This window comes from Phaenicophaeus curvirostris, chromosome 8 (genome assembly GCF_032191515.1).
Source record: "Phaenicophaeus curvirostris isolate KB17595 chromosome 8, BPBGC_Pcur_1.0, whole genome shotgun sequence".
Classification (NCBI taxonomy): domain Eukaryota; kingdom Metazoa; phylum Chordata; class Aves; order Cuculiformes; family Cuculidae; genus Phaenicophaeus; species Phaenicophaeus curvirostris.
The window spans coordinates 17767611-17781903 of record NC_091399.1 but is presented as its reverse complement, the minus strand read 5'-3'; the positions used below and the strand labels follow the sequence as shown (position 1 = coordinate 17781903).

General features: G+C 45.1%; 1 protein-coding gene across 5 annotated transcripts in view; it reads right to left on the bottom strand.

Moving 5' to 3' along the window:
• RABGAP1L (RAB GTPase activating protein 1 like) overlaps positions 1-14293 on the bottom strand; it is a 248130-nt gene that overhangs the window by 46479 nt on the left and 187358 nt on the right. Inside the window, exon 1 of one of the 5 annotated variants that reach the window (XM_069862593.1) lies at positions 6008-6181. The exons of the other annotated variants lie outside the window; for them this stretch is intronic. The gene's annotated coding sequence lies outside the window, so the exon portion shown is untranslated. Of the gene's footprint in view, positions 1-6007; positions 6182-14293 lie in introns of those variants that run through there. 5 annotated transcript variants of the gene reach the window in all.

Genomic DNA, 14293 nt, shown 5'->3' with positions numbered 1-14293 from the left:
TCCCCAATGTATTTCCAAATTGTACTTGTAATATGATGAACATCATTCTTTTCACTGTTTGGAAAGTCAATCCCCCAAGCAAAATGGGAAAAGCGCACTAAAAAATGGGAAAGTCAGATATACAATCATGAAAAATTAAGAGATTCTTTCATTACTCTCTGTCGTGCTGTTGGCAGCAGTTTCAACCCAACACCTTTTGGTATTCAGGAAGGATGTTCTCTATCAAATTTCAGCTCTGTGTTTGCAGCTCAAATTAATAGGGGGAATCAGTGTCGGCATTTGTTCACTCATTTGGAGGCTGCAAGAATAAACCCTGGGGGTTCGTTCTTTTGCATAAAACAATAGTGAACAGCAACATTTAATCCGATGGTGTAACATGATGCCGGTCTGAAAATGAAGGAAAACAAGCAGATTTATAATGAACTGATAATTAACACGAAAAAGAAAAGCTACACTGTTGTCTCCACATGGATATTATATGTCATGTAAATCCAGGTGATCCATGTAATGGTTTCAAAGGTTACAGACGTCCTTTTCTGTTGCATTAGTGGGAGAATAACACAGTTTCTAATTACTCTCTAAAATGAACCACTCTTTATAAGCACTGAAGGATCTGATCACTTTTCTCAGCCATATGACCGTTGTGTCTTAGAACGCCACACCACTTTTTCTCCTCTAGATACATCTCGCTGCAGAACTTCACCATGACCTGGAAAACTAAACAGAGACTTGGCAACGCTCTTGGGGCTGAAAGAGTCGCCTGGGGATCGGTATGGGGATTGGTAACTGATTTAGCAGCATATTAACCAGGTTTCCCCAACTTTTAAGGCGACTGAGACCTCATTGCGCTCTACAACTACCTAAAAGGAGGTTGTGGAGTGGAGGGTGCTGGCCTCTTCTCCCAAGTGACAGGGGACAGGACGAGAGGGAATGGCCTCAAGCTTCGCCAGGGAGGTTCAAGCTGAACATTAGGAAAAAATTTTTCACAGAAAGGGTCATTGGGCACTGGCAGAGGCTGCCCAGGGAGGGGGTTGAGTCCCCTTCCCTGGAGGGGTTTAAGGCGCGGGTGGATGAGGTGCTTTGGGACATGGTTTAGTGTTTGATAGGAATGGTTGGAGTCAATGATCCAGTGGGTCTCTTCCAACCTGGTGATTCTGTGATTCTATAATTCTATGAATTAGTCCCACTGGTGATTTGTGTGAGACAAAGCATCCCTGACACTGCACAGCATCAATGTTATTGCGAGAGACGGTATCGCTATTGAACTGTCCTGGGGGAAAAAATCAAAGCAAAAGGACAGTTCCCCTAGTACTACTTAGCACTATGAAATTGAGAAAGACCAGAAACATCTGAGTCAGGCTTTTCTTATCTCTCATAATGGAGTAGAGCAGCCGCAAGAAAAAAGCTCACTGTGAGCTAAAGGCAGAGCACCCGCCTTGGTGTCCAGGTGCTTCTGGCCACCTAGTATCAGTGTACACTGCAAAACACTCCAGCTATTTTGTTGGGCAATACTCTCTTTTTATTCTCACTTTTTTTTTTCCTATTAGGAACGTACAGCCTGTGCTCCCTTTATCAGTGTTGTTTGCATTCCTGTGCTCTTCTCGGATCTTTCAGAGTTATGGGATTTCACGGTACAGGGTGGTGCTGGGTGCAGCACCACAAACGAGCGAGCAGGCAGAGGCACGGGGCAGCTACGTCTCCTGCGATGCCTCTATCAGCTCAGGTGTATTTTATCCTCTCTCAGCACTCCAGACCACACTATACTTTGCCAGAGCTCTGAAAGTTCAAGAGTAAAAGCTGAGTACACCAAGCAGGAAAAGCCATGACAAGAAGCATGGAGTTGCCTACCCACACCAGCCACTTGCCTGATTCTGGTGCAGTTCAAGGTGTTCATCATCATCTTCTGCTCCTAAAACACCTAAGACTTTCCCCTGGGAAAGATCCTTTTTTTCACCTGTCTTCATAGAATCACAGAATCCCAGGTTAGAAGGGACCACAAGGACCATGTGGTCCAACCATTCTTGGCAAAAGCACAGTGCAGACAAGAGCCCAGCACCCTGTCCCGATGAATCATCAGTTATAGAAATTAAGATCTCTGACTCAATCCTTTTAAATGTACCTCAAACAACTTCTCAGGGCAGTAAAAGTTCTTCCAGGGCATTTCAGCAGGTTCTAAGCCTCCTCTGTTTTGCCCAAAACTCGGCTTAGAGAATATTTGACATAACTTAAATACTTGGCCAAGCACTCAGAACCTTTACTGAGCTCTATGTGAGTAACAGCACCAAAACGTAAGGCAAAGAGCACCACTTGGCTTGCAAAATCTCAACCATATTAAAAAAATACAGGGAGCCACAGGTCAGCAAAGGTTTTATAATGAGCACTCCTCTGGGTGGACATAAAAATCAGACATCCCAGTGACAGATGTGTCCTAAAGGACAAAAAGAGCTCACTATGAGAAAAAGAGAACAGAATGAGCATGCCAGACCGCTCGGAAATATTGTACTTTTCCAAATGGGTAATTGAATGATTAAAGCAAATTGGCAAAAATTAAATTTGGACTTAAAACATCACCTTCCTCATCTCACTGTGATGTTAAAAAAAAAACCAAACCAACTCATTTGGACTTGTGGCCAGCCTGGGTTCTGCAGCACTGCACGTGCAATTCCAAGCTTTCACGTGCTTCTCTCTGTTCTTCTCCAGGGAGGGCCAGGGAATAGATGGATGATCAAAGTGGAAAACTTATTTTCTATCAAGAAGAAGTCAACAATGAAAACCACAGCAGACAGACAGAGCGGCTGTCAGTCAGCAGGCAGAGATGGCGAGGAGAGGACCAAAAGGCAGCAGTGGTGGAAGAAGTATAGTCCAGAGACTCAGCTCAACAACATTGTTTCACTCGATGAAAATAAAAGGAAAAAGAGAAAAAAGGCAGTTTGGTACCTGCTTACTCCAAATAAATCTCTACAGGGTTCATCCTCCTCTTTCTCAAGCTACAGAAAAGGCACACAGTACTGGAGCTTGTGAGAGCATCTTAATAGTTTTGGAAACGTTCACTGAAGAGCGTGGCAGTTCTTTCATCCGCAGCCGTCACTGCAGGCAGGCAGTGATGCTGATGGGACCAGCGCTGCCACCACAATCGCCGCCAGGCTCTGCTCTAGTGTCCCCACTCAGTGCTTTCCTGGTCATGCAAAGCGATTCAAATCAGATTTTGTGCCTGGCAAGGAGATTCTCTGCGTGACACGTGGTGCAGCAGTGCACACAAAGCACCTCCTCCCATTTTGAGAGCACGCCTGGAACAACGAGTACCATGATAGCTTCACCACGCTTCCGCTATCCTCCTCTGCCCAGGGGCAGCCTCTATGGCAAGTTTATCTACACACCAAATACTCCATCAGCAACCTGCTCCTCTCCTCAATTCAAGGCAAATCCGTGCCCTGGCCGGGGTCCCAAACAAACCCACCCCACAAAAATGCTGTTATTCCTGTAGAGCTGCCCCCACCGCAAGGCTTTCCCAGCACTGCTGGGCAGGTGAAGGATAACTGTCTTTTCATGCTTCGCAGACCTAGCTGGGCTACAAGACACCTGGAATGCAGACACAGCTGAAGTTAAAGCAGCCAGAAATAACGTAGGCTGAAAAATGTCTTAAAGCCATCTTTGTTCTCACCCTTTTTTTTCTTTTATCTTCCATGAAGGACTATGGGGACTGAAAGAGGCTCTTGATCAGGAAGAGCGGGGACAAGACAAGTGCGTTTTAAGCTAAAAGAGGCGTGAGATGAGATCTTAGAGTGAAAAGTTTTCCTACAAGGGTGGTGAGACACTGGCCCAGGCTGCCCAGAGCAGTGGTGGCTGCCCCATCCCTGGAGGTGTTCAAGGCCAGGCTGGATGGGGCTTGGAGCCACTGATCCAGTGGGAGGTGTCCCTGCCTATGGCAGGGGGTGGAACTGGATGGGCTTTGAGGTCCCTTCCAACCCAAACCATTCCATGATTCTATGAAACAGACTCCCAGCTGCTATCTCACACCGAGCACAGCAGTCCACGGCCAGCTAGACCTTCAAAGCATCCTTTCAGCACACTCCTGGATGCAACTCCAGCTCAAAAAATATCATGAGGAGTTTGCTCAGCTGCTGCTCGGCAACACCAGTAAAACCAGCGTAGAGGACAGTGCTGGAAAGAAGATAAACAGCAACACAAGGAAAGGCACCCTGCCACAGCTCGGCTCTGCTTCCATGCTATGGAAGAACTCTGTTTAACTCAATAAATAAATAAGACATACAAGTCAATAAGCAAGAAGAAGAGTGGGAAAGTGGCTGGGCTGTGGCCCCGTCAGCATTTTGGAGGTTGCTTAGCAACAGGCTGGCTGCTGCGGGGCTAAAGGAGCACAGAATTAGCAGCTTTTCCAAAAGAGAAATCAACTGTAAAGCTGGGGAGGTGGCCTTCAGGCAGCAGCGTGTGGAGAAGGATCAGCTGGAGGATCTGATATGGTGGGCATCTCTTTCCTGAGCACGGGCATCTTTAATTAACGCGGCCGAGGGGTGTTCTCCTGCCTGGGTACTGATAAATTCCAAAGCGGCTCTGTCAAGTTAATAATTCAATCTTGATTAAAATGATGTCCATTACAGTCACCTCGCGGGTTAATTACTTATTAACGATCTTAAATAGCTCAAACCCAAACATAGCTGACTGACATTGCTCTGTTAGTGCTAGCTGGCTCTACACCACGTTTGCAGCTGCAGAGTTATCTGTTTTCCTATTATTTCAGCTCTAGGTTATCTGGATGCCATCTCTGCATTCACTTAAGGAATTTGCTCCCTGTGAATCCTCCGAGTAACTCAATCTCAACTGCATAGATCTACTTGTTCTGCCCAAATCATATTGCTTCTCTAGCCTTCTGGAACAGCCCCCTGTGGGCACAGAGCATCATTACATAGACAGCAGCTATCAGAGGGGACTGAGCAATGAGAAGAGCAAGAACAACACTGCAGGAGAAGCACATCAAGCTGAAATACCTTCATACCTTTCCTTTTTTGCACGGCCATAGTTAGCTGAGCCCGAGCATACAGCTTCACCAACTGCTTCAGGTTCATCGCTGCCAAATGAGAGACAATAAAACCCTGCGTCACGGAGCTGCTGTGACACGCTCCTCTCCAGGGTATCCGGAGAGTCAAGTGTGTGGTGGAACTGTTAGTGCTCCCTGAATCTGAGCAAAATCAGTGACTCAAGTCTTGGTTTAGGTCACAAGAACCAAAGACTGTATCAAAACTTAAGAAGCATTTTATTCTCCACTTGCCTAAATGAATCCTTACAGATGTGCATCCCAAGATTTAATGTCCCCGAAGAGATTACAAAAATCTGCTATATTAATACAAATACACCAGTTACCAGGCAGACATCAACTGGCTCGCATCCTTTTCCACCACCACAGGTTAGTTATGACCCACTACTGCTAATTTTCCTGTGCTCAGCCCCATTTGATGGAGGAGGGATCGACTGTGGGGCTAGAAGCTGCGTGCATCATTTGTTAAATCTGGCTTACCAAGGGCAAACGCTCATATACATGAAGTAGAAGGCTCAGCACAAAACAGACAGGCTGCAGGCTCCCTTGCCCTGGCATCATCAGTCCCAGCAGCACAGGGAAGCCACAGAGGGACCAGCACAGCGGTGCTCCCCTTCCTTGGCAGGACGGGCACCGGCTCAGCTGTGACACAAACCGAGCGCAGACGCAGAAACAGGAGAGAGAGTGAGAACAGGAAAATATCAGGGAGGAGAGATTTAGCAAGGGGAGGCACAGAATCTTGTGCTCCTATCATTAAGAGCAGAAAAGGGTGAGTTGGAAGACCAAATACCATCAGCAACGCTTAGGAGTTGGAAAGAGAAGATGTATTAAAAAGCATGCATATTTCTCTTAAAATAGCACTCTCTATCAACTGTGGTGGTTTCCAGACTTTCAGAACTGAATTATATTGTAATTACTTCCCGTTTGGACAAGGTCATAAAAATAAAAGCTTGATACCTTCCCACATCACAGTCTCCTGCTTGTTCCTGACACTCCTGCGGCAGCCACGTCTCCTTTTCTGATGTCAACAAATCTGCCTTCAGAATAAACTGCCAGGTTCGGTCCACTAGTGCAGGGGAAGGCACATTAAAAACTTAAGAGCTATCATTACTGGTTTTTCTGAGAAGCCTCCTGGAGTGCAGATGTCTCTATCCTCTTGCTAATCCTTACAATTCCCTGTTTATCATAGAAGCAACAAAAAGCCAACAAACACCAGCCACACACCAGGTGCTGGCTCTTCGCATTCCCTGTGTGAAATCCCTAACATCAGGGGCTGGCAAACAGGGCTCAGGGTTTTTCACCTCTCCCCCCACCCCCAAATTCCCATAACAGCACATAATCCTGTAAAACATTCCTGTATGACGGATCAAAGGTTGAAAATGCACAAGGCATACAGGTAAACCGTTTCCTTGTTTAAACAAGCAGCCCGTAACCGCCGCTTGGGACAAAGTCCTTCTGTAGGATGTTATTGTCACTGGCGCTTGGCGGATGTTGCAATGAAGATGAACAAAAATAAAGAGGGACTGTGCTGTTTCCTGGGGAGCCAGGGTTCCCAACGAGCCCCGTGTGAGCTCTCAGCCCAGCACTGGATCTATAAATGTGCCGCTCGTTTCCTGCTTGCTTTGGCCATTAGAGCCTCCACCTACTTCCAGAGGAGAAGCTGCCTGATGGGGAGGGATTGATGAGAGCGAGCAGCAGGCAAGATGGACTCTGGCACAGCCCATGTCCTCCCAGTTCAGCTCAGCAATTAGTGATGAGCCTTTCACTTCAGGTCAGGAGCTCGTCTGCTGCCAGAGAGCATGAGGAGGAGGTTTGCAAAGTTTCACCAAGTCCAGCTAGTGCCTCACAGAATCACTTAAGCTGGAAAAGACCTTAAAGATCATGGAGTCAACCCTTATCCTAACAGTGCGAACACCATGTTCTGACTGGCCAGCCAAGTCATAGAATCATAGAATCACCAGGTTGGAAAAGACCTACCAGATCATCGAGTCCAACCATTCCCATCAATCACTAGTCATTGTCCAGCCCTGAAGCGCTTGGCTTTGTCCCACCAGCTGGAGAAGACAACTCTGGTGTGTCTTGGGGCAGAGCAGAGAACCACATTAGAAAATGGATCCTGCTGGGCTGGAGAGTCACCAGCTTTGCAGGAACCCCTTGTCAGAACATCCTGCTCAGAAACACAAACTGTCCCAAGCAAGACGCTGCTTTCTCACCCCATGTCCTTCCTCCTCAGAGAGGAACGCAGCTTGCTTCACGCTGTGCTTAGATATCACAAATTAAGTACTCTTGGAGGGAGTGCGTTACAACACAAACCTACATTTCACTTTGTACTACAAATGAAACAACATCCAAATTCGTCTTTGAGCTTCCTGCTGCTATGAAAAGCAATGGGATTTGTGTCCATGCAGGCGTGTGTGTGTGTGTGACAGTCCATCCGTGCTGCTGTGCACTGGGATCTATATTCTGCAGGCACCAAACTGCAGCTCCTTTCACATCTACCTTAGGAAGGAAGAAATCAAACTTACTGGTTTCAGGACAGTTTTAAAGTGATGCAGCAGCGACGAAGAGAAGATATTTTTCTCGTTTCTGACAAGTCAGGTAGATTGCAAAGTCATCAAAACTAACAGCCTGACAATAAATTTCCCATGTGTCACTGACAGCAGGAAAAGAACAGAGCCCAAAGCGTGGAAAACAGTTTATCAGAGGGTGGAAGGCGTTATTGAATACAGCATCTCACACCAGGCTGCCTTCGGGGAGAGCAGGAGCCAGCAGAGCAAACCATTCTTGTTAGGAAGCCAGGAATCAAAGCCCTGATCCGTTTCCAATTTCTTCCACTGCTCTCGACTAGCTGAAATAAAATCAATATTCCCTGCTCCATAAAGATGGAGCATCCCGGGTGGCACAATCAGGTCGGTTACTCAGACTGCCATGAGATTATTCCTAGGGAGGACGTAGGGTAAGGTCATCGATCTCGTGCTCTGAGCTACGGGTTAACAAAAGGATTTCTGAGATTACAAAAGAGCTCTTCAGACAAGTGTTTGACTCTGCTAAGAACTTCAGCCATCGTTTCATTTGCCTTTTTTCACAGGTCAAGACCTTATCCTGCAAGCCTCTCCCAGCTACCCCAGCCACAGCATTTCCATCAGGGAGAGCACATCTGTATTTCCCGTTTGGGAGAGGAGCAATGAGGCCCTGCTCCATGCTTGAGCCACGTGGAGATGCCGCTGGAGCTCTGCTGAAGCTGAGGAGATGATGCTCTGCTCTCACGGTGACGCAGCCTGACCCGCCGTCTTTGGGCACAAGTCCCACGTGCACCCGGGGCTTGTGCCTACGCTGCCAGGTTTAAGAGGTTATTTATTACGCTGATTAATTACGCGGAGATGAGATTTTCTATTTTTTCAAGGCTTTGGACAAGCTTCACTTGCAGAATCAAATTTTGGTTAAGAATTAGAGTCAAGGAAATTGCATTCATTAAGCAAAGGAAGTGGAACAAATAATAAACAGATATGACAACATAACGAGGACCGATCTTCATCTGCTGCTTGAACAATTGAATAGGAAAATCAGACACACGGTCAAGGCTTCCCAGCTAACAGACCCATGATAATGCTTTTGAACTGGTTTTGATCATTTTAGTTTTGGTTGCAGAGATGAGGAGTGTGGGGAAGTGTGAACAAAGAGAAGAAGGAACCTTTCATCCCACCACGGCTTCCACAACCCATTGGTCCACGCCAGATGGCAGGTGCATACCTGGCCCATCAATGAGAGCACAAGCAATGAACTTCAGCAGGCAGAGGCTGGCTGGGGGGGCACTGAGTCAACACCTCTCTCGGCCCAGAAGTGCGCAGGATTGCGTGAAAAATAATCATTTAAAGTTTTAAGCTGAACGAGGGGAGATAGAGATGAGATCTTCAGAAGAAATCCAAACCATTCTATCAGTCTATGAGGAATTATTTCAGACAAAACAGCCAAACCCCACATTTAAAAATTTGTGAAAGAGTAAATTGGAACATGGCTGTTCTCAATACAATGAAACACCTCCCCAAATGAAGATCAATGTCCTGCAACATGTCTGGATAGCGCTTTAACTCGGTTCTCCAAAGACTTTGGCCACAGCTCTTCACCTCTGTTTAACCAGCCTGATGTAATTTATTTATGCCCAAACAAAAACAAATTAAACAACATAAACAGTTTAACCCTATGTTTACTACACTACTTAAACACCACAGAAGAAACAAAGCTATAATACAGTAAAAATAATGGTAATAAACTGTGGGAAACCACAGACTCCTAAAGCAAAGCGATAAAAAAATCCTAGAAATGTGAGTATTGCCCCTATGAAGCAGCCAGCTAATCTACTCCAGTAGCTACCTTTTGCTTAGACACTGGTCACCACTCATTGATTTTAATTTCCAACAGTATCAATAATGGGAAAAATAACACCTGGGGTTTGTAATGCTCTGTTATTACTAGGGACTTCAGTTCTAAAAGCTCCTGTCCCTGCAGAGCTCTGCATTTATAAAATGCATACGGCTGCGTTTCTGCACTTGGATTTGTTCGCTTATGTTCAAAGCGAAGAAATTCAACTGCACATGCCTGAGAAATCAAACACGAGCAAAAATGCATAAAGATTCTGTCCCCAGCATCTTTCTTTTGTTTGTTTGCAAAAGCTCTGGGGGAGAGAAAAGGAATGCTGTCAGACTTTGCCCCCGCCCCTGTTATTTTCACACATTTAGCTTTTGGTCTCAGTATAGCACAGTGCTTCAGCATCTCTCACCTCATTTCATCTGTTAAAAATAAGCTAAATAGATGTCTGGTCCTAACTGCCCTCTGCACCACAGTGGGAATGAACAACAGGCTTTTCCTCATGCCACTGCAGAAAACAGCCAGCGAGTCTGGGTTACCGGAGCCTCCTCTAACGCGGTCACGCCTCGCTTCCAGAAACTTCAGCTTTACAACCTGTAACAGCTGCAGTAAAAATAACCGCAGCATTTCCAAGACACATGTCAGACAGGCTGATCAAATACGACAGAAGGCAGCTTAACATTTCTGGCCTAAATGCAATTTTTTTCCAAATGCATGGATTCTATGATTTCTAGGCACAGAAATAAAAGATAATTCTCTTTGTTGGCACTGAACTTTCAGTAACAAGAGCTTCTTCCTCCGCTGTTCAGAGGGGGGAATACACTATTTGTTTGGTCACAGCAATTGAGCTCTAATCAAATGAAGACACAATATTCTTCAGGGACCTGCAATTGAAAAACATCCCAAAGCCTTTGGCTAGCATGGGTCGCAGCACACTGGCCCCAGGGCCTTTTGTATGTGACGAAATAGATTTCCTCTGCATCACCACTGTGCTACTCACCGCTGAGATGCTGTCTGTTCCCTCAGATCTGATGGCTTGAACGAGGTCCAAGAGAAGCACAGATGAATTTTCACCTCCAGCGAGCTTTCTCCATCTTAAGCCTGAACGCTTTTGTTGGTTTCTGTAACTATATTTTCCTGTATTTGTGCTCTTTTCATGGAGCTATATTTTTACCTACATGTCTTTTCTCATAAAATGTGAAAGCCTGTGTTGTTTTGCTTTTCACGACGGCCACAAGTGCTGCTGCTGAGATGCATTTAGTTCTCCCCTACGGCCCCTTTTGTGCCACAGAAGCATCTTCATAAAGAAAAGCATCTGACTGTGAACAAGAGGCAGCACAAACCTGCCAGGTACCATCATCACAGACTTTCTCTACATTCAAACTCTAGGCATCCCTCAGAAAAATCAGTTACAAGTTACAGAGTTTGTGTCCTTCAAAAGAAAACAGCGTATAGACCTTCCCTTCCAAAGAACAACTAAGATGACTGTTAGCTCTGTACATTCTGCTTGACACAGAGACCCTGCGAGGCAGAAAACATTTTACAGAACATTTTAACGTGCTCCGTTATGGGAGGCGAGTCAACCCTCCAGCCAACCTTCATCTGGGATTCAAATGTGTCCAGTTCAGCTTAGGAATAATTTTCACTTCCTCTTACTCACAGAGCCAAGTTATTTTAGACAAACCATGGCAAAGATGGCAGAAGACAGAAATGTCAAGCAGTGTGACTCCTTGCCACCTTCATCTCCTGCTCTCTGTACTATTTTCAGAGGCAAGGATGGAAAGGAGCTGTTATTCATCCAGGAGGAAAGAGACAGATTCCAGAAGCTTAAGCCAAAAGACCTTCTGAGTATGCTTTCTGTCTTCCGTTCCAAACAGGAAAATGCCTGTCATCCTGGAAAGCCGTGTCTCTTGATGGCATGAACCTCAACGAACCAAAATGTAGAGCATTTTCCCCCTGGAACAGTTTCCAGATGTCGCCTGATCCGTTAACACCCAGGACAAATCTCACCTTGATGTACACTGTGATACAGTTGCTGAGGACACAGACAATGAACGTTTCTATCACTTTTCCACCTCAAACTTTCATAGCTCTTTAAAGATTCCTACCTTCAACACTATTCTTGTTGATGCCCTGCTCACGGAAGTACGAGGCCACATGCCAACAAATGACTGCTCCAAGGACACCGAAATACTTGTACTCAGGTTGCACAGCTAGTGGTAAAAATGTGTTTATATTTAATTATTAATAACGCAACTATATTTCTTCCCTGTTGATGAAATTAGCAATATATCTGATTCCATTTACAATGTCAACTGAGTAAAAATGTAAAAAAAACCAGACCCAAACCAACTGAAGAGTCTTACTAAAGGCTTGGACACTATGAAAATACACTGGGCAACAACAAATACAACTGGGCAACCCCAAACTGGGTTGTTTGCTCACTGGAAAGCCAGAATAGCAGAGTTCAAATAAGTTTAAGTGTTTCACAGCTGAGCCTGTGTTTTTAAATGCATGACACTGTCTATGCTGTTAACGCTTTGTTTTACCGAGATTACAATGATATTAAATGTCCAGCTCCTCTGTAGGCACTTCAATCTTAATAAGTTCAATGGATATCGGTGTAAGGTCTTGTACGTGGGAATATGTAAACTTGGAGTGCAGCTCAGACCCGGTTCCACAGCCTCCAGAAACCTGGAGAGCAGCTCTGTGGAGAAGGACCTGGGGGTCTTGGTGGACAACAGGCTCAACTTGAGTGAAGTGTGTTTTGCAGCTGCAAAGAAGGCCAGCAGGACGCCACGGTGCATCGAGAAGGGCATCACCAGCAGAGATAAAGAAGTCATTATCCCACTCTGGTCAGCATTTGTCTGGAGCGCTGTGCTCGGTTTTGGTCCCCACTATACAAAAAAAAAGCTGCAGCCAGGTTGGAGAGAGCCCAGAGGAGGAAGGGGTGATCAGAGGAGTGGAAAACCTTCCGTACGAAGCAAGGCTGAGAGAACAAGGTCTGTTTAGCCTTGAGAGGAGAAGGCCTAGAGACGTTATTACCATGTTCCAGTGCATAAAGGGGGTCTGCCAAGAGGATGGAGACTCCCTTTCTATGAGGATCCACATGGAAAAGACAAGAGGCAGTGGGGATAAGTTGCTCCTGGGGAGATTCTGATTGGATTCCAGAAGAAAATTTTCCACCATGAGCAGAGCAAAACACAGGAACAGTCCCCCCAGGGCAGTGGTGGGTTCCTCTACACTGGACACTGAGGGTTCAGCTCACAGGGAGCCAGGCCATCTCATTCAAACAACAGATCATCTAAAAAGGTTGGACCAGATGATCTCTGAGGTCTCTTCCAACAGGGCATCCTACAATTCCACGACTGAATCCGACTCTCGGGTGCCAGTCCATTGCCCTGCGCTGTTGCACAAAGCCAAGCAGAAGAACGGAACTGAAGCTGGAGACAGAGCAGGCGTTAAAAACCACGACCCTCCTTACAATGACAACAGGACCTTGTGCTTAGGAGATAACGGCGCAGACGTAAGTGGAATTGATCATTGGGTTTTAATAAGAAATCACAGACAGGCACAGCAGTGCTTTCTATAGATCCAAACACAATTCTTTTCAATTTTCTTTGGCCTTTTCTTGAGAAGGTGATAAATGAGCAATTTTTCTCCTGTCCTTTATATTGGAAGATTAATTAGATACATCAGAGCTAGAATCAAAGGAATAGAAAGCTCATGCAGTTTTAGGGTCTTTCTCTAGTTTTTTCCTTTGCTTTTCTGCTGCATTTGTGTTGTTTTACCACCTCTCACAACAGCAACCCCCCACCCCCATGTATCTGTATATAAACAAATATATATACATATAAACACAAAGAAAAAGAATGCCCTAGAGAGAAGAGAGAAAGCAGGGGAACTATTTTTACTCCTTTCCATTGAAACTCACGTAAATCAATACCTAATTCCCTGTTAAACCATGCCTGCAAGAAAACTGCTTCCAGATAAAACGGCAACAGAGGTGTGAATAAAATAATTCCCCCACATCGGTAAGGTGTGAGCTTCCAAACATCAGTTTGATTTCAAACATTATTCAAGTAAATCTGTTTTAAAACTATACAAAGAACAATTGTGAAATGAGAAAAAGCAGGAGCTGACTGAAGTCAGGTGTAAGAACAGAGCAGACAGGCTTCCTATATTAAAACCAAAGGACATTAAAGCTCCTTTAGGACATGCACAGCCCTCTACAAGTATGCAGAATGTGTTAGTTGTTTTAATAAAATGACACCATTAAGCTTAATTTTCATTAACCTCGAATAGGCTCCTTCTTCATTCATTTGTGTAACAAACTGGGCTTCCACAGACATAGGAAAAAACTCTGAAATCCCTTGTTAAGAGACAAAAAATAGATAAAAAAGCATCTCCTGCAAAAACCTGAGAACAAAAAGCATTGGTAATCATTCTGTGGAGTAGGAAATCAGAGTAATTCCTTATTCTAGAGATACAATATACAGCCTGCACTGGTCAGGGAGAAGATATCATTCCTGCACCCATTTTTACAACTGTAATTGTTAGTGACTGCTCTAGGAGAAACACATCCCTCCCTCTGCAAAGCTATTGCAAAATGAAAGGCATGGTCACAGGAGACCATACTCCATTTGTTAACTCTAAATTTTCATCTTCTATCAAATTTAACTAACCCTTAAATTAGCCTCTGACATCCTACTTGGAGAGTAAATATCCTTCTCCTCTGTTTGACTGGTCCTGAGCAGGGAAAGGCGTGCACTGTCGGGCTCTATCTGCCCTACAAGCCCCAGCAGAGGTCTTCACAGATGGAAAGTCCTTAACTGAAGAGATTCTCTGCCACATTTTCTATACAATTTTCCATCAACA